Genomic DNA, 24,813 nt, shown 5'->3' with positions numbered 1-24,813 from the left:
TCTACATACGATACGATACCATACATACGATACCAATTTCTACAATCTCTTGACGTAGAACAACAATTTTGGTCCTATAAGGGGCAAGCGAATATTCTTAATTTTTAGTCAATAATTAGTCAATTAATTTTTCACTATCGCAGAGCCAGATAGCCTTTTTAAAATGGATAAATAGTAATTTTACGGTTACACAATTATACCTTAACATTTATACAGAATTTAAAATGCACGGCTGTTATAAACATAAATTTTTTTTTGATTCGTATTAAATTTATCTACAATCCTCTATAGTTGTGCACCAACTACTTGGGGTTGGGATTATTGGGTCTTTCTATGGGTGGGTAGGAGTTCTAAAAAAAAAGATGTTACCAAGACGGAGTTGGAGTAATATATATAGGCCAAGGACGCACATGTGTGCTGGGAGGCTAACAACTCCCTTCCGTAGGAGTATTTGATAGTAAAACAAAAGACTGTCTTCATATGTTCACCTTTACAGAAGTAAAATGGGTGGTGGTATTATATACCCTAAGACAAAGATTTGTCCAAAGAGTTCTTCTAAAAAAGCGCAAACCATAAACTGGTAATTTAATAGAAATAGTCTATGTCTTGTCATTAAATTTTTCTTGTTCTCTTTTCCAAACTGACATTTCTTAGTTAGGATTTAATACGTATGAAATACAAATGAAAAAATCGGATCAAATAGCTCTGGTGAAGTTTACTTCAAAATGTTAGATTTTTTTCTTTTTTGTTTTTTATTTTTTCTGAGCACTGAAGACGACTTGATGGAGGCCTTTGCCGAAATATCTGGTAATTTTTACTTTATATTTTTCCACTGGCTGACATTACCCTCGTTTTTTATCTTTTTTTTCTCATTTATTATGATTTCTCATTTATTATGATTATGAAATGTAGAAACCCTATAATTTTGAAAATTTTGGTTCTGAATTTCTAAGTGAGTGCTATACAGTAGGCACACACGCAGGAATTTGTTAGGGGGAGAATTAGAATTTGTTAGGGGGAGATTCAGGAAGAATTAGGATTTTGCGGAGTGGGCATGAGCCCCGTACGACCCTGCTATGCGACTGTGTTGCAAAAATATGACATATAGCTTTTTAGGCTTGCAGCCATGTCTAAACAAAACAAAATGTTTCATTTGAGAACACCTTTAGAGCTCCAAGATGTCGACCCTTTAGTCACAATCGTAGTTGTAGATCCACTGAAAGACACGTGGTTTACAGAGTAGCTCACAGAGCATAGGGCAGGAAAAATAAAGGTTATTGGCATGACATTTGAACTGAAAATTAAGAGTAGGCTATTGTTATAATTACTATTTACCTAAACATTTTAGTAAGATAATTCTCACTTATTACAATCAAATATTTCTTATTTGTTGAATTTTTGGGGTCACTTCCAGTTTAAGAAACCCTCCCCCAAATGCCTTGGTTAGGCCATGTCCAGAAGTTCGCTGATTCTCTTGATTTGCACTTTCATGATTATTCTCATCAATAGTTGGCTCATAATACCCATTTAAACAATGGGCATTATGTCCATAATTTCCACGAAGAAGAGACTCCTCGAGAGACTGCTCCTTTTCCCATATTTCTATAAAATGAAATTATTTAATACATTATTTAAATATATTAATTTTCAACTCGGTTCATTCAAAAATATACGTATTATAACAATTTAGAGGCATGCTTTTCTCAGCCATGGGGATTGAGGAGTGAGAAGAGATTGTAATCAGGTGACGTCCACCAGCAGGTGTTATTAATGGTGTTATTTTGAAATAGTTAAATAAACAAAAAATCTGAAAATAGAATGGTCTATAAATGTCTTTATTCTCTCTAGCTTTAAAGTAATATGAAACAGAATAGCTCGGATCTCAAGGGAGATGAAAAATGTTTTAGCCTAAGTTTAAGACCATAGCAACCAAGAAGTATTGCTTGTTAGGAATTTTCGGATTATTAGCCTTATGAGATACCGTTGTTTTATACAAAGACGCTTAAAAAGACGGAGTTTCTTTTATATTGTAGAGGTCTTCAATTAAATATTAAACAAGTCTTTTGTTTATGACACTTGAAAAGAACACTAGGACTTCGTAATTTATCAAATGAAAGAAAATCGCCCTTTTTAAATACGGAAAGTTACAGTTTCATGTAGATGGGTCCGGGGTGTAAAAAATGTTTCTTTTGCTTTCTTGGTGTTTTAACTCTGATTTCCACGTCAAAAGATGTAGTCTATACAATGGTGGCTATGATTTGGAAATGATTTTTTTTGTAACCCCTCTGAAAAAAAATCCATTTATAAATGTCCTCTTAATAACATATATAATAAACCTTGAAATCATCGGTATTTCTTTTTTTATCAGCCGAAAATAAACCGAAAAAATATGTTGTAGTTTTTCTTGGAACGTTGTCTTTGGGAATAATTAGATGGTTAGTGTGTTTTTTCACGGACGAAAAGCGTTGTCAGACCTAACCAATAAGTATGCTTGTCGATTTTCACGACTCAATTTGGCAACAATGACGAAAATATGGTACTATTCTAATGATTTAACAAACAAAAGAAAACCAGTTTTTAAATACGGAAAGGGGCGGTATCAGGTTGATGGGTACAGGGTGTAAAAAATATTTTTGCTTTGCTTTCTTGATGCTTCAAGTCTAATTTCCACCTCAAAGGATGTAGTTTATACAAAGACGCCTAAGGTCTTGGAAATTGATTTGTAGAATTAAAAAAGGTGTATTGGACAAATATTTATCCATTGGTGAATATGTGCTAAAGTAAGCACTGGGCAATTTAATGGTTTGCTAATCCTTTGTGTCTCTTATGCAATTTGTTTTCTTTCTTTGTTTGCTTAACATGGCGAGTTGTGTAGCCCTTCCAATGTAAAAACTTTCGGAATTACGGTTCTAGAATGGCGTAATATGTAGTGTAAATATATCTTAAAGATTAATTTGCACAATTGAAAGGGTTTTACACAATTATTAACCTATTGCTGAATAGGTTTTAATGTAAACAATAGGAATTTTAATTGGTTACTTGTTCTTCGAATCTCTCATGCGATCTGTTTCTCTCTTTGTATAATTTGGAGCCCTTCAGAGTAATGGCATGCATATGTACTTTCATTATTCCAAGAATATTGGCCTGAGTCTAATGGTGAATCATGGCTTAGATTGTATCTTGCCTAATGATTTTAGTAGTTGGTAGGATGACTGAAAGCGAGTCTTGAGAATTTCTTTAGTTTCTTATTGTTCTTCTGGTATCCAATATTTATTTATTTAATCCTGAAGGATGTCACAATCATCTCTAATGTAGGGGAACACAAGTGACAGTTAAACAAACTGGTGGGAAAATTTAAATAAATTCATCTTTCACTGATCTTTTGAAGATCCAAGTGTTATTAACCTTGGAAGGTTGTTAGTTGAACATACTGCCTTCTACGCTATTCCATTCAACTGATTCTTTTTAAAAATGGTTGTCTGCAATTTATTAGGGCGAACAAACGTGCTGACTATTTATCTTTACTTTGTAAATTTTTGACTATATGCTTTCTTTAGCATAGCTGTATATTTTGATGTAAGACATGACTATATTCATATCAGTATACAATGGAGGAGGGGGCAGCATTGGTCCGGAACTCCCCCTACCCTACAGAAAATTGACATTTTGCTGCCTATCCTTAAACTCTCTTCATTTTTTGACTTGATCTCCTCTTTGGGTCAGGCCTATATGGACTGATGCCTTTATACATATGTGTTTATATAAGATTGGTCCTAGGAAAAGTTGTGAGAATTGAAATATGGTGACTGAAAATCCATTGATTTGTATCATGCACGTTCCCCAGGAAAAATCCTCTTCATTTCCCTTGAGGGTTAGCCTTGTTTGTGCTTTTATTTTGCACCAATCTCTGGGGAGTGCCTTTCACCATTGCCTCTTTTTGTGTGGGTATGACTTTAATCTTACCTGACAAGCAAAAGAACCGCCCCGTGTCGAATGCTCCCGGATCAGAACCCAAATGGGTCTTAGCTTTTGGTACTAGCCTTTACATTTATGGCCTTATTTCTCGACCCCTTTTTGCTCCGTGTACCCTTCAAGAATAGTGTTATGTGCATATTCTTACACCAGTAATTGAATTGATAACAGTGACTTCATACTAGTAGTACACATTTTAAGCCTTTAGTCTTGACTTTAATACATCGTCAGTTGGGTACCAAAGGTCGCATCTCCATAGTTGTACATTTTCAGAAGAGTAGAAAAGAAGCCTCAACTTTTTTATTTCCCCTCCCCTCCCTATAACCGTAATCCAAAAATGTATTAATGTATTGACCTGACATATCAATCCGTTTTTGTTTCACGCTTATTGGAGGGGAAATAATAATTGTGTCTTTTTGCTCAGCTAAAAATTTACAATTATGGAGATACATCCTTTTGATACCCGACTGACGACGTGCTATAGTACGATTCCAAACTTCACTGCGTAATTTACGACCAATTTTAGAAGCTACGTTCTGTATAAAGGATTGATCTATTTTAGTTCAAGTAAAGACTAAGTAAGATAAACACATTGACAAAGAATAAGCCAAATCCATGGAGTTGTTATTTGTTTAATCGCAAAAATGCTACACGGATCTTCCCAAATCGTATCTATTAATATCTGCCTGCTATTTACTATTACTCCAGCTGACACATGAAACCTACAAGAATGTTTCATTTTTGAATAGAATGTATCCTCTGTTTATTTAATTTTAGAATTGTAACAACTGAAAATTGTTTAACATGGAGTGGTGATTCTTCAAATTTGTTTGTACGTTCCAAGTGATTTTTGTTTGTTTTCGTCCAAGTGCATCTGTTATTCGTACTAAACTTACAAGGGACTGCACACTGTCCTCGATGGGTGTACACCTGGTTGCCAAGTTATTTCGTTATCTGTTCACTGTCTTACCGGCAAAAATGCTTGTAGACGAAAACAAATACTGTAGATATAGAAATAAGAACTACATTCTGTAAGTTTCTGGTCAATTTTCGGCATTAACCCCAAGTCATTGAGTTTTGAAATTATGGTCGTAATTTCAAGCAAAATAATGTAAAAATGGGGAAGGGGAATATTTTTTTCAATGAAAATTCGAAAAAAGTATTATTCAAAATCTAGGCGCTCTTTTCTCTCCCCTTTAACGCCAGTGGTTATGCTAACCATTCTTTCCTAGACAAAACTAGAGCAAGCAGTATGCTAAATAGATTTCAAAATTGAAAAATCCTGGGACGAGGCGCCTTTTTTTTTTTTATTATTACAAATATACCAACTATAACGGAAAGTACAAATGTTATTTCTGCGGCAACCCTGTCTTCAAATAGTTAAGGGCCTCTAAACCTGTTTTGTATCCTTATCCTTACCTCTGGCGTAGGCCGCAGGACGCTTCCAATTGAGTTTCCTGCAGCAAATGGCAGATTTAAACGCATGACATTATTTTTTTTTGACATATTATATTTTGACATTATTTTTGAAATTCGAAGAATGTAATCGCGTTTCTTTGCTTGAATTTCCATGTTAACTCCAATTTGACCGAATTTAGGGGATTTTTCCATTTTGTAAACATAAATACTGATAGAAGCTGGGTACAATGGGATATGCTTGGCTTTTGGGCATTTCCCCCTGATAGTTTAAATAGAGCATTTTAAACCTGATTCAAGCTCATGGTTACAAATATAAAATAATTGATGGATTAATAACAGACTGGGCACACAGCCATTGTCTATTACACTTTATGGTTTTATACCTTACTTTTATATTCTCTTTTCATTTATGGTTTGGTTCCTTGGTTGTGCTCAAGATTTGAGCCCAAGAAGGAGACAATAAAATACTACTATAACTATCTGCGAATAACAAATCACTTTGTAAGGACATAAATGCTGGTAGAAGTTGGGTACAATGGTATATGTTCGGCTTTTATGCATTTTCCCCTGATTGTTCAAATAGAGTATTTTTAAACCTGATTCAAGCTCGTGGTTATAAATCTAAAATAATTGATAGATCAATAACAGATCGGGCAATTCCCATCATCTAGTACAATTAATGGTTTTATACCTTACTTTTATATTCTCTTTTCATTTATGGTTTGGTTCCTTGGTTGTGCTCAAGATTTGAGCTTAACAGTCAATGCAATACTACTACTACTCCTAATAACCAGTCACTGCAGCACCAAGCCACCTGAGACCAACACAGCTACTTACGCTCCTTCATCCCAGTCTGTCTAAAGCCTCCCTCCGAAGAATTCCCATTTCCTCTGCGACATCTCCTCACTCTATTCTGGAACGACCTGCTTTTCGTTTGGTACTAAATGGCTGGCTGACAAGGACGATTTTCGGCAATATGTCGGTTCTTCATCTTCAGAATGTGTCCTAGACATCTCAACCTTTCTCTCATCATAGCCCTAAAGGGTGGGATTAAGCCACATTTTTCGTACAGCTTACTGTTTGAGATACGGTCAGTCAGTCGGGTACCCAAAATATTCTGTTGGCAATTTCTCTGGAAAACATCCAGCAAATGCAGTATATCTTTACACTTAAAATTTGTTGATTTTGTTAGTGCATATTTTTGCTTCGAAAATCATGTTCGTCACTATTCTTGGCACAGTTTTCATACTATAAAGGTTTTGTTTTTAGTGTCTTATCATTAACTTTTTGCTAAAAGCACAAGAAAACGTTGGTGGTCCCTCTGTTGCTTACATCGTGTCCTGACTTAGCCATGAACTAAAAAGAAAGGTTCAGTTTCATTGTGTTCTTGCGAAGTGCTAGTGGATATTTTGTATTTGTTTTATAGGGATCTTCATTATTTGTATTTAAACGGTATAGTATTTCTTGTTTTCGTTTTGTTAAGGCAAATAAATACTAATGAGAGTAATTTTCCTACGGGGAAAGGAGAGATATTAAAAAATGTTTCAAAAGGAGAAATATATTTACACTCGCATTTCAATCCTGGTCGATACTAGTAGTACATGTCAAAATCAACAAAAAAAAATGTGGATTATATTAATGAGTCATTTCTTTTTATAAGTATGCGTGAACATTTTGTAACATTTTACTGATATGGGTGTTGGATGATTTTGGAATTATGATCCAATGGTTAAAAAAATCTCCCCCTGTTTTGTATAGAATTGTCTTGAATACATATTTCTTTCTCTTTCCGTCCCAAAACCTCGTCATGCATGTTAAATTCTCAAAACCTCATCTCCGAAAATACAAGCGTTTTCACTTATATTGCAGAAGATTTGAATTCATCCATCTATCTCGTCTGTTATGAGCAACTTTTCCCTACAAAGAAGACATCGCTTAATTTAATCATGAATCCATAGCAATATCGATTACTTTTCCCCCAATTGCTCTCCCATTTTTCTTGTTTAATATCATTATAATATTAAGTTAAATGCAGACGAATAAAAATCTCTCTATTCATTATTGTTGTACCTTCTTCTGGAATTTATGCGTCTGGAGCGGGGAAATTGTATCCGCTAGTAAGGGAAGGGGAACTTTTATGAGAGCCTTTGTTTTCCCTATGTTTCATTACTGTAGAGCGGGCTAGCACGAATTTTATTTTGTCTGCGGTGAGTTGGCTCATTTATTGTATTGGAACAGGAATGTGGACGTTTGTATGGCATGCCCCCTCCCGATATCTCAAGAGGTGGTTTCTTTTATTTTGAATATAATTTACTTATATTTAGAACCAAATCATGTGAACATCTTTGGGGGAGGGAGAGGAGACAAAAATGGTATAGCTCCTTAAAGCAGTCGACGAATTATATGAAAACCGGAAGTAGGCTACCTAGTAAATAAAAATCTTGACGTTCCCCGGGACACCTCTCCCCCCTCAAAAAAGCAATGATAGAATGTATATTTAGATATCAACTAGTAGCTTAGATAGGTGCCCATGCGTAGCCACTAACTTTAGTTCTGTGATGTGTATAAACAGGAATGGAAGGGATCCCCTTGAAGCTTTTGAGGCCCCCTAGAAAAATTACAGGGAAATCTGTCAAAATACGTACTTCCTATTATCGTTGGTAAATACGTTATTTTTCAGTCCTTAGACCTAACTCCCTCGGAAAGTATCATGTACCCGCCTTCCCCCTAAAAAATCATACTTCATTATCCTCTCAAGACTCGAAAAATATCCTTCTTGCTTTTGTCGATTTAACAAGAAAGGAAGGATATATTTTCGCCGGGCCAATGATCTGCTCTTGCATCTATGCTTCTTGGAAACGTTCTAAGAAAACAAGGTAGCGTGGCCGAGCGGTCTAAGGCGCTGGTTTAAGGCACCAGTCTCTTCGGAGGCGTGGGTTCGAATCCCACCGCTGCCAATAAATTTTTTTTCAGATTAACTGACGGTTGGTAGCATTGATTTTTGTGAAATTGTTATTCTATTGTCATATTCTACTTAATAACTACTCTGATCTGTGTTTTTTAAATTATATAATCCAAATTAATGTTATTTATCTCATACTAATCATAATATATCTCATTCTAGTATTTGTAATTCGAAACAGTTTCATATCTTCCTACTTTTCATGAATTAGCTCTGCTGCGTAAGAAACTTCAATTTTTAGGAATTAAAATATTTGGAACACGAATATTTGATGGCGATACTTGACTTTACGAATTGACTTTATATCTCCATAGACATCACAGAAGCCCCCGACTGCGACAGGATAACCGTCTAGTCTACCGGTTTTTCAGACTAAAAACGTGAATCTCGTCCGATAAAAACTGGTTATATTGATGCATAGTTTTCGCCCCATAGCACCTATTCCATTTGAAATTATAATTGCGACCAGGAAATTATGAAATCGTTGAAAGCAGCTAATATAGAGTTGATGGATTGGAAAACTTAAAGAGTGAATGAATGATCGCTCCCCATGTACTTTGACTATAATTGAAAAGAAATGTGATTTTGTGTTTACTACTGGTAGCTACGACCCTCTGCAGATCAGGTATGGATGCAGAGTTAGGGGGAGGGAGGTACAGGACTCGTGTCCTATGAATCCCATTTTATAACATGAGGTCTCAAGTTTGGGTATTCTCTTTCAAACAATTTGTTTGTTCTGACCCGTATCTTTTTTGTACTAAATTGAAAATTGAAGATGACAAGGAAAGTATTTTTCCATGTGGTTTGTTAGTTTGTCTTCAGAAGTCTGGAATTTACTTTTTTTTTATCTCCCTTTCTTATCGTGCAGTTAACGATATTTTAAACTGTGTCCTCATTGAAGATTCTGTGGTGTTATCTGAATATTAGCACCCCCTCAGACAACGCATTTGCTTAGGGGCGGAAATGGCTCATATAGTAAACATTTTACGGAGGTTTTTGCCACCATGGGATTGTGTCTTGTGATGACCGGGTAGTCACTTGTAGAATCACAATGCAAAAAAAAAAAAAAAAAAAAAAAGCTGTGAAGTCCATACGCACGTAGCCTGCATGCAAACTACATGTTAATTACAGACAAAAACAACTTGGATGCAGTAACAGACAACTTGGACTAGAAAGCCGTTCTAGCTGAGGGGTTGGCGTAGGATACTGGACTTGTAATCCTACGTCCTCCAGGGCGGGGGGGGGGGGGGTACCTGGAGAAATTCGGCGAAGGCAAAACTGGAAGGATGCGCGAGAGCAGAGGATGGCTCACTCCCGTTGCACTTCCTGGCTTAAGGACCAATAAACGGAGATCAGCATCGTCGGTGGGGACGACTAAGTCTAGTGCCACACGCTTTAGCTTTTTTTTCACTTGGACTGGAAAACTTGTGGTTCTTTTGTAATAGAAAGAAAGGAGACAACAGTGTCACACAGGCTAAAATACGATTTTTGGGTTTTCAAATGGAGGGCTTTAGGGTTATTCTGCGTTTTGTTAAAACGTGGACAGAGTGACAATGTTGACATGCATAATATTATCAAACCTAAAAAATATGGAGTGTATTTTATCTCTTCAGTGAATGGGCAATATTGGATTATTGACCACAATTTCTCGAAACTAGATGGTGTTTCCGAATAAAAAATGGATTTTTAAGATGGGAGGATAGTTGTCATGAGGGAGCTAGATCGTTACTTTAAAGGGTGGTCGTCATTGTTTTGGAGTAGAAAGTTGACTTGTTGGTGCTTATTTTACTACCTCTTTGAGGCTTAATATTGTCGTTAGTTGTCTCAGTCGGAGGTAACTTACCGGCAGTTTAAACAATAGGCCCGAAAATATCTCTAAATTGTGTACAAGATGTCTATATTCTCAAATGGTTATGACAGATTGGATGTAGTAAAGTAGGAGCTTTGCCCATAATTGCATTAAATCACACGTCTCCAAGTATCAACCCCATATTCCTTTCATGTATGCTATCTCTACATATCTGTTATTATCATGCCGTTTTTATAATCAGGAGTAACAACGTGGAGGGGGGTTGCTAGAGGACATACTACCTCTCATCTTGAAATTTAGTGAGGATATATTGGCGTCCTCCTCTCCCTACAAAAGTTTCCAGTATAATATTAAAATCCGATCAAATAGATAAGCCTTATCTTCCTATTTAAAAAGACCTAAGAAAACAACTTGGCACCCAGGTTTACTATTATAGAGAGGATCCGGTGCAGCTCGAATTCTACTCTATTACAGGGTATGATCTGAACTCAACCCACAAGACAGCTATTATTATAGCCTAAAGCTCGGGCGAGTCTGCGTGGTACACTTCACTAACTGTTGAGTAAATAGTATTACTTAAGGCTAATATATTAGTTGGTAAACAGGTTTTCGTTGTCCTTGGAAGAAGAACAGTACAACTAGTCAGGCACGTATGCGACATTTTATTTCGGGGGAAGGTGGTCAACTGGAGATAGTAGACCGATTAATGGAAATTCTAAGGGCAATCATAAAAAGCTCATTTGAAAGGCCTTTGGGCCAATATTCCTTCCGAATTTAATGTTTTGACGTTTTCCCTCCATAATTTCGCTCGCATATTTTTAAATTTCTTTACCTGATTTTACAATTCCAAACCCAACCAACCAACACACCCCTACGTGCACACCTGTCCCCCAGTTATGCACACGAACAAATGGTACGACGCAGTCAACACGTCAAAACATGTACCAGCTTATCAAGTTGTTCTGCTGATATTAATTTAAAAAAAAAACTTTTCAACTAAACAAGATTCCCAAAAAAAGTAAAGAGCTCAATTAAACCAAAAATGAGTAAAAATAAAGTAAAATAATCTTCCAGTCATAAAACGACCACAAATCACCATCAATAAATAAATGAAAACTAAAACGAACAGGAATTACAATAAATAAACGAGTCAAACTCAAAACGAGCAAAAATTAAAATGATTAGGACTGACAACCCCCATCGTAAGGATACTTTTTATGGTCGAAACACGCTTCTAAAGTCAATTTGATCAAGTTCATTCGAAGTTCACTAAAGAATAATCTATTGAAGACTGTTATTTGATTTTTATGTATATCAAAGGTAAAAGTAAATTGATGAAAACTGGTTCTCATCACCGGAGTTGACCTGAAAAGATTTTATAACCTCATTAACCTTAATGCATTTTCATTTTTTGAAATCCAGAAGTGTTTTTCTCATGAAATCTCAATTTGAATTTATGATGACAAAGATGAATATATTTAGGCTAAGAAGGTCAAGTCTCAAGTGGAAAGACAATTTTCATCCCAAGACTTACAATCATGACAGATTTATCATTACCCCCCTTTTGAGTCTGGGAAAATCCGTATTTTGTTTTGATCTTTTGGAATTTTCAGGGTCAAATTATCATAATATGTCCAGTTTGACAAAATGATCTCAACCAAATTTTGTGTTTAAACTTATAGATTTTAATGAATTTAGATTGTATATTATGAGCATTTATATTTGGTAGCATAATTTAATTTTGTTGGCAATGGGGTAAGGGCTATTAATCTTTCACTTGCAAGAAAAACCTACAAAAATTGCAATACACACATCTTGTGGATTTTTGTACCAAAGGAGGCACGTAAACATATTGCCCCTCCCTTAGATGGGATTTAGACATGACGCCTAAATTTTGCTTATTTTGATACCCACTTCAGATAATCCCCATACTTTTTGGGGAGGTTATTTTGCAACTTGTCGTAGTTTTAGTGTATGTACGGGTTCAAACAGAAATATAATTTAGTTTTCGTGGTTGCAGCAGTAGCTCCAACCTAGTAAAGGACGTTAGCACAGACGTAAGTGAAGAACCACCTCTCCCCCAACTAAACTTTGGATACACCCATTGGCATGATTAAAGGCACGGATAATTGGATTTAAACAATGGTTTATCCAGTGGCATCAATTCACAAAAATGTAGGAGTGGGGACAAAATGTATTTTTTTCAAAATTCAGTGGAGATACTTTTCCCCCCTTTTTGCAATGAAATTGTACAAAGAGGCATTTTCAATGAAACTACTAAAAAGAAAAAAATGTTGTTTTTTTCAACTTGCCGCCAATTGACACTCATGGGCTTGTGATGGACAATAACAATTAAAATTCCTTTCAATTGTATCGCACAACTAGAGGTGTCTTGTGACATCCTTTTCCCTTCCTTTCTTATAATTCTTGTTCGTGTTAAACATGCCAGTTGCTCGAAAAATAGAAACGTTCCCTTGTTTTCAATGTGTTTCTCGATCTGAAAAATGCAAATCGAATTTAAAATGTAATTGGTTAAATGCATAAAACTGAATCGCAAATATCGAATGATAACAGCATTGTCGTTTTAAGTTGAATTAAATAAAAAAAAATAAGTTTTTTCAACTGAAGGTAAGGAGTAACATTAAAATTTAAGATGAACAGAAATTATTAAGTATATGAGGGGGGGCTGCCCCTCCTCAACACCCCGCTCTTTACGCTAAACTTTTCAGAACTTTTAAAAGTTACTTATTGTTCTAACTAAACGACCCTTGTGTTTCAAGAGTCGTTTTTACAGAATTGGGACAAAACTTAAACTTTAGGGTAAAGAGTGAGGTGTTGAGGATGGGCAACCTCCGTCATATACTGAATAATTTCTGTTCATTTTAAGTTTTCGTGTTACTGCTTTCTCTCAGTTAAAAAAAAACTTGTTTTTTATTTAAATTCTGATCGTTTTTTTTTAAATAACGCCAGGAAATCTAGCACCACATACACAGAAAAACCCCTCCCCACGAAAATATCCCCTGGACAACTCAATCCAGGTGAAAATTTACCCCCGACAATTACCCTAAACATCTCCACGAGTAAAACCGAGTCGGTAAAGAGAAAGCAAGACATAAAGAAATTTCTTATAGGAATTCTGGCAAGTTTCCCCAATATAATATTTCCCCTGAACAGTTCACCCCCTGGAAACTTCCCTCTCCATGCACAATTCTCCCCTTGCGAAATTTCCCAGCAGAAAATGTGTCCTCCCCTCCCCACCTGAAAAATGTATGCATACTTCCCAATAACAAATCCTATACGTAAATAGTGGACAAATTTTATAACTTAAAGATCTTCCCCAGGCCTTTGGGGGTTATGCTATCTCCAAAGACAAAGTTATTGGGTCTTCAACTACATTGAACAAAATAGCTATCTAAAAATTTTGATCGGAAGATTTTGGAAAAAATGGCGTGAGAGGGGGTCTAGTTACCCTCCAATTTTTTTGGTCACTTAAAAAGGGCGCTAGAACTTTTAAATTCCGTTAGAAGGAGCCCCCACCCGACGTTCTGGGTCCACTGGGTTGATACGATCACCCCTGGGGAAAACAAACAAACACGAATCCGTGATCGCTCTTCTGGCAAAAAAAAAAAAAAAAAAAAAAAAAATCGAATTCCACATGTTTACAGATATGAGCTAGAAACCTCTGTAGCAGGGATGTCTGATACGCTGAATCTGATGGTGTGATTTTCATTACGATTCTGTGACTTTTAGTTTCTCCTTTTTTTTTCGAAAATCAGGCAAATTTTCTCAGGCTCATAACTTTTGGTAGTTAAGACTAAACTTGATGAAATTTATGTATTTAAAATCAGCATTAAAATGCGACTCTTTTGGTGTAACTATTGGTATTAAAATTCCGTTTTTTAGAGTTTCGGTTACTATTGAGTTCGGTCGCTCCTTACAGCTCGTTGCCACGAAATGTTTGAACATTGAAATGTTCCAACTTGCTCTGGCAGATAAGCCTGGTTTTGGTAGGGGGGATTAATAATAATAAAAAAAATCTTATTTGATAATTTGAATATGAAGTGCCCTGGAATCCATGAAAATTTGTGATCTCCGTGAACCCGGGTACCCCCCTCCCCCCAGGTCAGCCGGTACATCCCATGCTAGTCATCCATCAAATTTATTAATGCGTATGCGCGAAGGTGGAACCAAGGGGAAGTGCTCGGCCTCAGTATGTCACAGAATTTTTCAACGAAAAATAACGAGCTTGTATTACTACTACTACTACTACTACTAATAACTCACTGCAGCACCAAGCCGCCTGAGGCCAACACAGCTACGCACGCTCCTCCTCCAACCTAATCTATTTAAAGCCTTCCTCTTTACACCCTCCCAGGAAGTTCCCATTTCCTTTAAATCTTTATTTATGTATTACTCATATGTATTTTTTTACTGTGATTCGTAGTTTCAAGTTGGTTATGTCAAAACAACATATAAAACTTTAATTGTACATGAAAAGTTTTGTTGATAAGTTAAAAAAAAAAAAAAAAAATGTCGATGCTTGGTTCTAGTGCAAATAAAGACGATGACTTTTGGTATAGCTTCAGGGCAATATCAGGTTTGGCTAAAATCTAATTTGGTTTGTGTGTAGGATGATCCAGTTTTCCCATATGTTCGCATTCGGGTTTTTGCCAAGTTTTGATATTTTTCTAGTTCTCTTGTACTCAAACTGATACATACATTTTGGATGTAAATGGTACGGGTATTTTGTTTTTATTATGCGGTTATTATGTATCACCGTAGTTGAAGCTTTTTGGGGTGTGCGGTTCAGGGCTTTCTTCATTTTGTGGGTACTTATCTGTTATAGCGCCTATGTTAAGTTCTTCATCCATTGACGCACTATAGAACCGGTTTCTTCGTTAGTTTCTTTCAGCTTAGCATGACACAAGACAGAGAAGTTACGAAATAGATGGGAAATATATAATTTGAGCCAAATATTTGCACATTAGGGGCTGGGTGTACAGTATCTGGACAGTTTGAAGTTAGAAAATAATTCTTACTTCATGATATACAGAATAATTGTACCTGGCCCATTTTGATACAGATTCGCTATACTTTACACCCCTCCTAATGTGCAAATATGTATAGGCTACCCCTAATTTATCTCCAAGTATTATATTTTCATCATATTTTGTGACATTTCATTAGGATGAGTCAGAGAAAAAGGTTATGCTTAGATGAAGAAATTAACATTGACGCTATAACAGATAAGTACCTTATTTGGGGGGAAGGGGAGTGATTAAAGATACGCATTATTCAGTTTTGCCAAGTTATGTGGCTAAAGAAATTGACGAAGTTCACTTTTAAATTTTCTATTCAATTTAACCTTTTCGATTTGGTTAGTTGGATAGGGTAATTATTATGCTTAAAAGAATATGCTCACAAACGAATAAGCTCTGGACTAAAAAAAAAAAAAAAACAAAAAAAAACAATGTACCTTAGTCGTCCAGGGAAAAGGCGACTGCACCCTTGTGGTTCGGATGTAGATTTTAGGGGAAAGTGCTGGAACTCGATTTTAGCTGCGCACAAATATGTCATCATAGTTCTAGCTTGTGAACCCTTGGAACAAAATAAAAGGTTAACAAATTATGGCTACACGCACCTGATATAACCTCTCCATTTAGGAAAATGGCCATTTTTTAAGAATTAACGACGGTTCTTGACTACTATGGTCCCTGCGTCGGCCCTGCAGTGCATTCCTGTAGCGTGATTCGATCTCTGGGTCCCGTATTACCAAGCTAAGGTCAAATCCACTGCGCCACCACAGGACAGGAAAATTGCCATTAATTTAATTAATAGTTCAGTTTGTAATCCTATGCTTAGTTATTTATTATATTCTTTACTTACTGTGATATTTGTATGATATACTCCCTATCGCTCAAGTTGTTCATTCATTTACCCATTGAAGAACCGGTTTTTTGTTAGTTTCTTTCATCTTAGCGTGAGACAAGATAAAGGGAAATGACGGAATAATTGTACCTAACACCTCACGCATGCGGACCTGTCATACTTTACCCCCTCCCCCTCGTAATGTGCAAATGTGTAGCCCAAATTTATTTCTAAAGAATTATATTTTTACCACGGGGGGGCGCTTCGCCCAGCCCCCAGGCCCCCCCGCGCGCGTAAGTCGTTACGCGCCATATTAGTTACGCGCCATTGTAGTTGTGTCCCTGTGTCCCACTTTTGAATTAAGATAGAAATAAATATGTTTTTAACTACGTTTGCCCTTGAGCTTTGTTGATGGTGATTGCTAATCGAACATTCCCTGTGTCCCGGTCGGCATTTCTATATCCCCCTGTGCCCTCGGCGACCCCGTTGTGTCCCTGTGTCCTGGTCGTCATTTATATTCCCTGTGTCCCGGTCGTTATTTGTGTCCCGGTGTCCCAGTCTGTAATTTCTCTTTGAGTGTCCCGGTCGTCATTTCTATTCCCTGTGTCCCGGTGTCCCGGTCGTCATTTGTGTCCCAGTCCGGCGTCAGTCGACAAACATGACGTCAGTCGACAAACAACTTCATGACGACATACAGCTCAATCCTTATAATGACGTCAGTCGACAAACATGACGTCAGTCGACAGACACACAAACAAACAACTTATTTTTATATATATAGATTGGTATATATAATTAAGGTTGAGTGTAAAAACATATTAGAAGAATATTAGGTAGGGGGCATTTCATACAATTACACTTATACACTCATTATTTTATTTATTTAGCCAATAGTCAGTTGGTGCTAATTTGAATCCGAAATGACAAAAATGATAGGATTTCTTATTATTTAAGTCTATTTGAGCTAGTAAAAAAAAAAAAAAAATGAGATTTGGACTTCTCTATGTAATTATAATGCTATTGGCTTTTTTTGCTGAAGCTTAAAACGAGTAAAAATTGTTGCTTCGCAGTCTAAGTAAACTATATTTGCAAAACTTGTAATGAACGAGAAAAAGTTTATAATGGACGACGTAGAGGGATCTTTGAGGGTGCCGAATCCCTTTAACGTTAAACAAGCAACGGCAATAAGCGCCAAGGGGAAAAATATTCAACCTATGGATAAATTCATTATAATTTGGAATATAAATTTGCACATTATGAAGGGGGAATGAAGGCGAAGGAAAGTGATGTGCTTTTAGGGATCTCGTTTGATCATTTTCACTCCGTAAAGGGAAGTGGGAGGCACAGCGTTCAAGGAGGAGATGTTTAGGTTAAGCCTTTCTGGTCACGGATATTTCAGTGATAAGACGGACAAAAGGTCCAAATGCTTTGGTAATTAGCTTTTACTGTTAAGCTAAATTTAAATGATAGCTGTCGTTCCAAAATCAAATTTTAATGTGTTTTTTTTATTTGGGGATTTTTCAGCATTTTTCTAAGTGGGGTCGGGAGGGGGGTATACAAGTGAATATGTCATAAAGCTCTAGCAAAGGGTTTTCAAGAAGAAGAAGTCTATTATTATTCAATACAATACAAAATACAATTTAAAATGGAATTACAATACACTTATTCCCCCTCGAAAGGCTCTATGGCCAGGGATACAAGGGGGGTAAACTATAGTGATTAGCGCGTGTATTTTTACAAGGTTTTCGACTATTATTTTTGCATTGATGCGCTTTTCAATTCGATCCAACGCCATTTTTTGGAGTGTCAGGCTGTTTCAAATTCACATAAATTTGTTTTCAAAATATATTTTTACTGTTAAAATTAACCGAAATAATAGCTACCATTCTTGAACTAGCTTAAAATGGCAATTCCTTCTCAGTAGGTAATTTTTTTTCAAAACGTGTTTTTAATCTTTTGGATACTATGGGCCATGGTTCGCTCTTCACTAGCTTTCAGCTATTGCTGCAATCATGATATTTTGCAGATCACAGATAGCGTCAACTTTTTAACATCAATCGTCAACAAGCTGCGTTTCAATTTATACAAGTAACGGTCACTTTCGCGGACTAAGCTGAAGGCCCCTTTGAAGCATACAATTTAAAAGCTACAGCCTGGGGGGTTATAATTTTTGCCCTGAAGTCTACCATGCGATCACACGTGATAATGCAGATATTTATCATGCAAGTTTTTTTCTGAAAAGTAAATGCCTCTGCTAGGGGTTACCAACTATGTTGCTTCGTTGGCACTAGAGGCAATAATCGGAGACAGCGTTTGAGAATCAGAATGGATTCACCTGATATACGTAGTGTAGAACCCCTTGTTGTTGTTTTTTGCTGGGGTATAGAATTTGTTTTCGCTTGTCTGATTTTATTCACCTGAGTATTTTCCGAAAGATGTACATTTGCGTTAGAGAAAAGGACAGTGACTTTTCGATATTGTCGAGTCATCTTTTAATTTTGAATTTGAAGCCTTTAGCTTTTGTTTCATTTGTGTCTTGGTTTAGAGCATCTATTGTTTTTTATCGCTTTGTTTGGTTTTTGATTTCGAAGCATTGTGTAATGTTGATGCTACGGTAGTCATTAAGTTAAAGGTAATGTGATGACATCATTGCCACCAAATAGAAGAACCGACAAGACGAATTAAATTTGTGGCTTGAAATTCTTTACCATGTAATCTATGGTGATCACTTGTTCTGATAAAATCAACAATACCCTATACATAGGACCATTATTTCACCATTAATGATAATTCATTAATAATAGATTAATGTGTAAAAATTGAAGATTGAGGAGTTGCCCGCTTCTAAAAATATTGTACGGTGGACGGCTCGCCCTACACATATCTAAAGTGTGCCACACGTGTTGCAGACCTCGCCATACGTGGTGTAAAGGTAAGCGGTGTCGTGGAAGTGCACCACGAGTCGTGGAACAAATGGCGCTTCGATATATACATCAGTTGGCCATGAGTGGATAACCCCTCATTTTGTGTTCTTTTGGAGGATTGCGAATCAAGTTGTTTTACAAAGCCACTATCTAGACCCGTGGTTCCCAACCTGGGGCATAGGAATATTTTGGTGAATCGTGGGCAGGCCATGTATCCTTTGGCTGAAAGCACCCTAGATCCTTAATAATAATAAAAAAAAAAGTGTAAATGGCCTCACATTCATATGCATTTAAAGAACAAAAAAGAGGTACTTGTGTATTATTCAGAACGCACTCAATAAGTGAAGTTAGGTTAGGTATCTTCTATCAGTACGCGTTCCTCCTCGTAAGAGTATAAAGTCATGTTGTGTCCATTGACGCACTCTTTAGTTGTGGGCAACAACCCCTTATCCTGGATTAATATAATTGCCTCTTTTTTCAGTCTTTGGCATATCCCAAATCTTCATTTCAAAATCCATGTTCAGACACTATCTTCTATCACTGTGCGTAGCAGACTAAATTGAGTTTTGTCTTTGTGGCTATATAACCGGTTTTTCTCATAAAATGTACCTGCATCGTAGTTTGTTTCACGAAAGAACCTAACTTCACTTATTGAATGTGTTCCGAATAATACACAAGTACCAACAAAAATAGTTGTGCAATAACGTCATGCATTTAATGAAAGGTTTTGTTTTGTCTACAGACAAAAATTTTAATTCGCTTTAAATACGCCTAGAGGACAACTCGAAAAAAGATACTAAGTTACTGACCTTTTAAGCTTTCTTCAGGTGAATGTACCTAAAATTTTGAACAACACAATTGACGAAGGGGCATCAGGATTTTAGAAGAGTCTGGATGGGGTATGGCCCAAAAAGGGTTGGGACCACTGTTCTAGACCATAGAGATGTAATAAACGAATGAACTATGATGGATAAAGCATATTTATAGATAAAGGATAATTGATTGGTGAAAATTCTGCTTTTTTGCAATCTGGCCAGGGCCAAAAGAAAAGGGGTAGCCTACTTCCTCAAAAAAGGTGGGACTAGTTCATTGGAAAAAATAGAAAAGAAATAGAAACTTTATGGGAGAGAGTACATAGTTCAGTTCTTAACCAAATGGGATAGAAAAGTGACTGCATTTGTTCTGACCTCAGACGGCATGGTGATGGAATAAGTCGTGAGTAATAGAACTAATATTGTATCCATCGAATTGCACACGATTATAATTTTGACAATTTTAAAGGTTTAATCAATGAATGGTATTTATGTATTATACGGTACACAATTGAGAATTTGGATCTACAGATCAGACAATAACCGGTTTATATGTGTCACTATCTGAAGAAAATTAGCTTATGCTCTGTTGAAATCTACGGTCTAGGTATATTTTCTTAAAAAAAGAATATATAGAGATTGTATTTTGGTTTGGTCAAGTTATGTTTGGTTAGGTTATGGAACGTTAGGTATTTAATAAAATGCGTTCTATGCGGCCCCCTATCATGATTCTTTGTTGTATCGTATTTTCGTCATATTTTGTTATGTTTCATTAGGGTTCACTTCTAGCCTAACTTCACTTCTATGCGTTTCATCTGTATGCTCAAATGTGTCCCCTCCCCCAAAAATATATTGCTCTTTTATACTCCCGAAGACCTTTGCTTACATACATTGAAAAAATGCTAACCCACCTAATTATTGAAAATGTATATTAACTTTTTTTGGATCAGAACATAATTTAAAAAATTGATTTTGCTTGATTTAAAAAAAAGACTATAATTTGTGAGTACCTATGCTTTTAGATTAAGACTGGAGTATAGAAAATCTGGAAAAACAGAAAGTTTAATTTTATTATTAAACTGAACACATTTCTCAGAAGAACACTAATGCTAATTACATCTGTTCTTTAATTCATTATTTTTCCTTCAGAAAAAAAGAAGAAAAAACGAAAAGTTTGCATCCAGAGACAGCGAGATTCCTCGTAACCTTTAAAGACAGGAGGGGGGGTCTAGGGGCGGACATTAATATTTACGCATTGCTTGCAGGGTTACGACGTACTGTGTTACGGTGGGATATGCGTATGGAAAGAAAGTAAGAGGGATAAAGGAAGTCTAACGTTGAAAAGGTATTAGTAGCCTGCCGGATCACAATTCGAGAAAAAATAGAAAATCACTGTTAATCTAATTTGTTTGAAAAATAAATGAGAGCTTGTTCATCTCCCCTTCCCACCTTTTTTGAGTTCTTCGGAAATAAATTGTAGCTATATTTTATTTAAGTATTTAGTTGGTATTTAGGTAAGGTTTGGTTACGTATTTAATATATACAATGCTTTACCCCACCTCACCCCCTAATTTGCAAATATATAGCCCAAATTTGTTTCTAAACTATTGTATTTTCATCGTATTCAGTTTTATTTCATTAGTATTAACCGAACTTCACTTCTCGAGTGTGAATTATATATCCGACATGTACTGGAGAAACCTCTAAAACCCTAGAAGTGTATTTTATGCTAGATAAAGCAGTAACAAATTACTAGACGCGGAAACATAAGAAGTGGGAGTGCATTAGATTGCTTTAGAATAGATTCCCTTCTCTAACTTATTCAGGGAAAGTTGTAGATTTGAAAGCGTCTCCTGGTGCTGAAAGTTTTCTGAATACCTAGATCGGCAGGAAAATTTAGGGGTGAATATAAAATGCATTTTCCAATATCTAGACGGGGCAATTTGTAAACAAATTAATCATTTTTCTTCAATTAAAATACCAAAAGAGCCTTTTTTCAATCACAACACTCCACGAAAAGGTATTTTCAAAATCAGGAGGGGACAAGCAATTCTAGGGGGTAGTAAAAGTTTAAAAGTAAAGCTTAGTTTTCAGTAAAGTGTAAGTTTTTCCGAATTATACAAATACAGGAAAATATAAAGAGCCAGTTATTTGAAATAGTTTTTCAAAAATATATTGAATAAACTTCGAAGCAGAGATTTATGTTAGTTTTAAGTTTCAACTCTGATCTCTCTTTCATCGGAAAACTTTATTTTTTGTTGTTGTTTTATTTTTAATACTGTACAATATCGTCTCTCAAGATTTACGTATGATTCAATACCATGTGAAATCTTTGTCCTCATTTAAATCACTTTTTTCTCCAGAATCAGTCTTTCCTCCCTTAATCCTCCCTGGGATATTATTTTCCAATTTTACACAAGGGATCCTCTACCCTATCTTGACTATTTAAGGCTTTGTGTTTCTGAACCATGCCCTAAGTGATGTCCATGAATCCGAATGAATATTTTCTGTAGATTCTATAACTAAATAAAATAAAAAAAACAAGTTTTTTCAATGAAAGTACGGAGCGACATTAAAACTTAAAATGAACAGAAATTATTCCGTATATGAAAAGGGTTGTCCCCTCCTCGACGCCTCGCTCTACGCTAAAGTTGGACTCTTTCTCACAACTCTACTTTTAAAAACAATAAAAAACTTTAGCGTAAAGAGTGAGGCGTCGAGGAGGGGACAATCCCTTTCATAGACGGAATAATTTCTGTTCGTTTTAAGTTTTAATGTCGCTCCTTATTTTCAGTTGATAAAGTTTGTTTTTTTAATTTAATTTCTGAACGTTTTTGAATTAATGCATGTTTTGATTTTGGCTCACCGTATATGAATAATTAAAACGAAATTTGCATATTAATTTTTTTTTTGGCTAAATGGCTGTCTCATAGTTTTGATCGGACGATTTTGATAAAAAAGGCGTATTTTTTACGAACGTTTTTTTAGTAATAGATATACATAATATACGAATGAACTTACGTAGCGAACTTCTATGTTTGTATATTTTTATTACGTATATGAGGGGAGTCGCTCCCTCGTCAATACCTTGCTCTTTACACTAAAGCTTGAATTTTGTCCCAATTTTTTAAGAATGACCCCTGAATTACGAAGGCCCTAGAATAAATAGTTAAAATTACCAAGAACACTTTAGCGTAAAGAGCGAGGTATTGAGGAGGAGACGGATCCCCTTATATTCGTAATATTTTCTGTTCGTTTCAAGTTTTAATGCCGTTCCATACTTCCAGTTGAAAAGACTTTTTTTTTTATTTATTTTCTCATTTTTTTTGTTAAAATAATGCTAGAAAATCCTGCGCCCCCTTCATGGAAATTCTCTTCTCTCATGATAAATTCCTCCATGGAAAGATCTTACCGCGTAAACCCTTCCCCTCGACCCCCCCACCGCGAAGAAGTCCCCCCTAAAAACGCCTGGACACTTCCCAATAATTATTATATATGTAAACAATGGTCGAAGTTTGTAACTTGCAGCCCCTAACCTGGGGACTGCGGAGAATTAAGTCGTTCCCAAAGACATAGTTATTAGGTGTTTGACTATGCTGAGCAAAATGGCTATCTCAAAATTTTGGTTTGGTGACTTTTGGGAAAAAAGCGTGGGAGGGGGCTAGCTGCCCTCCTATTTTTTGATCACTTAAAAAGGGAACTGGACCTTTTGATTTCCGTTAGAATGAGCCCTCTAGCGACGTTCTAGGATGATGGGTCGATACAATTACCCCTGAAAAAACAACAACAAATAAACACGCATCCGTGATCTGGCTTCTGGCAAAAAATACAAAATTCCACATTTTTGTAGATAGGAGCTTGAAACTTCTACAGTAAGGTTCTCTGATACGCTGAGTTTGATGGTGTGATGGTCGTTAACATTCTATGAATTTTAGGGGGCATTTCTTCCTATTTTCTAAAACAAGGCAAATTTTCTCAGGCTCGTAACTTTTGATGGGTAAGACTAAACTTGATGAAACTTATATATTTAAAATCAGCATTAAAATGCAATTCTTTTGGTGTAACTATTGGTATTAAAATTCCGTTTTTTAGAGTTTCGGTTATTGATTATTGAGCGGGGTCGCTCCTTCCTACAGTTTGTTACCACGAACTGTTTGATATTTGTAATTCACTATCTTTATATTATCTGAATTAATTACAATGAAGTGCAGGTGAAGCAGGGCGCGCCCGTGATTTTGATGCAAGGGGAGTTGAGGCCAATTATGAGATAATCCATATTCAGTTTTTTAGCCTTTAGAAAAAATCGTGATTTAAACAAAAGATTGAGAAGGAAAGACGAACTCAAGACCCTCTCCCCAAGGGATGAAATTGGGATTACGAGTTTCCCTGCCTGTACACATTTGCCTCTTTAGAGTTCGTGTTTTCTTCTTTCTAAGGACAGTGTGCCTCTCCTTTTTACAATTTTCTCCTTTTTATACTCTTCTGTCCAATTTTGCGTCTGCATTCTCGTTCACAAGGGACTCATCTTTTAACCCCTAGAATTTTAAATGAGACAATTAAAAAACAACAACAAAAAAACAAATAAATGCTAAAGAATGCAAACATAGTACCGAAAGTTGAACAAACTTGCAATAAAGCTGAGGACACTTCGCAATAAAAACTGCGACAATTGACAGTATTCTTAAATTGCGGTGTTGCTGTGCATATTTTATGTATCTTATCACAGGTTCACTAAGGTCAGTCCTCTTCGAGGATAATCAGTATTTTTCTGGTAAGTTTCAAGCTTTCTACAGCAAAAATAATTAAACATAGTCCTAGCTTCAGGTGTGGAATACACTTTAAGATAAGTTTGATTTGGCATGTAAATAGGAGAGGACGGGGCGGTGCAGTGGTGGTTCTGGTTTTTCTTGCACCCGGGGCAAAATCTTGATTAGCACCCCGTCCTTGTCTCCCAAAAATTTGAAGTTAAAATTTTTACAAAATTCTCATTTACTAACAAAATTTTTCATTTTTTGACATCTGACTTTTCTTACTTTATTAAAGAAA

General features: G+C 36.0%; 1 protein-coding gene and 1 non-coding gene across 4 annotated transcripts in view; both read left to right on the top strand.

Annotated features, from left to right (window-relative positions):
- The window catches only part of LOC136027327 (titin-like), a 139,927-nt gene that overhangs the window by 6,605 nt on the left and 108,509 nt on the right, over positions 1-24,813 (top strand). The window contains exon 1 of one of the 3 annotated variants that reach the window (XM_065704457.1): positions 6,584-6,843. The exons of 1 other annotated variant lie outside the window; for it this stretch is intronic. The gene's annotated coding sequence lies outside the window, so the exon portion shown is untranslated. Of the gene's footprint in view, positions 1-6,583; positions 6,844-14,786; positions 14,899-24,813 lie in introns of those variants that run through there. One more of the 3 variants, XM_065704458.1, reaches the window with a different exon arrangement.
- On the top strand, positions 8,267-8,348 carry Trnal-aag (transfer RNA leucine (anticodon AAG)). Its single transcript has one exon. It is a non-coding gene; the product is annotated as a tRNA-Leu (tRNA).

Source organism: Artemia franciscana, chromosome 5, assembly GCF_032884065.1.
Source record: "Artemia franciscana chromosome 5, ASM3288406v1, whole genome shotgun sequence".
Lineage (NCBI taxonomy): Eukaryota > Metazoa > Arthropoda > Branchiopoda > Anostraca > Artemiidae > Artemia > Artemia franciscana.
Note: the sequence above shows the minus strand (reverse complement) of the source record. Positions and strands in the feature narration are given on the sequence as shown.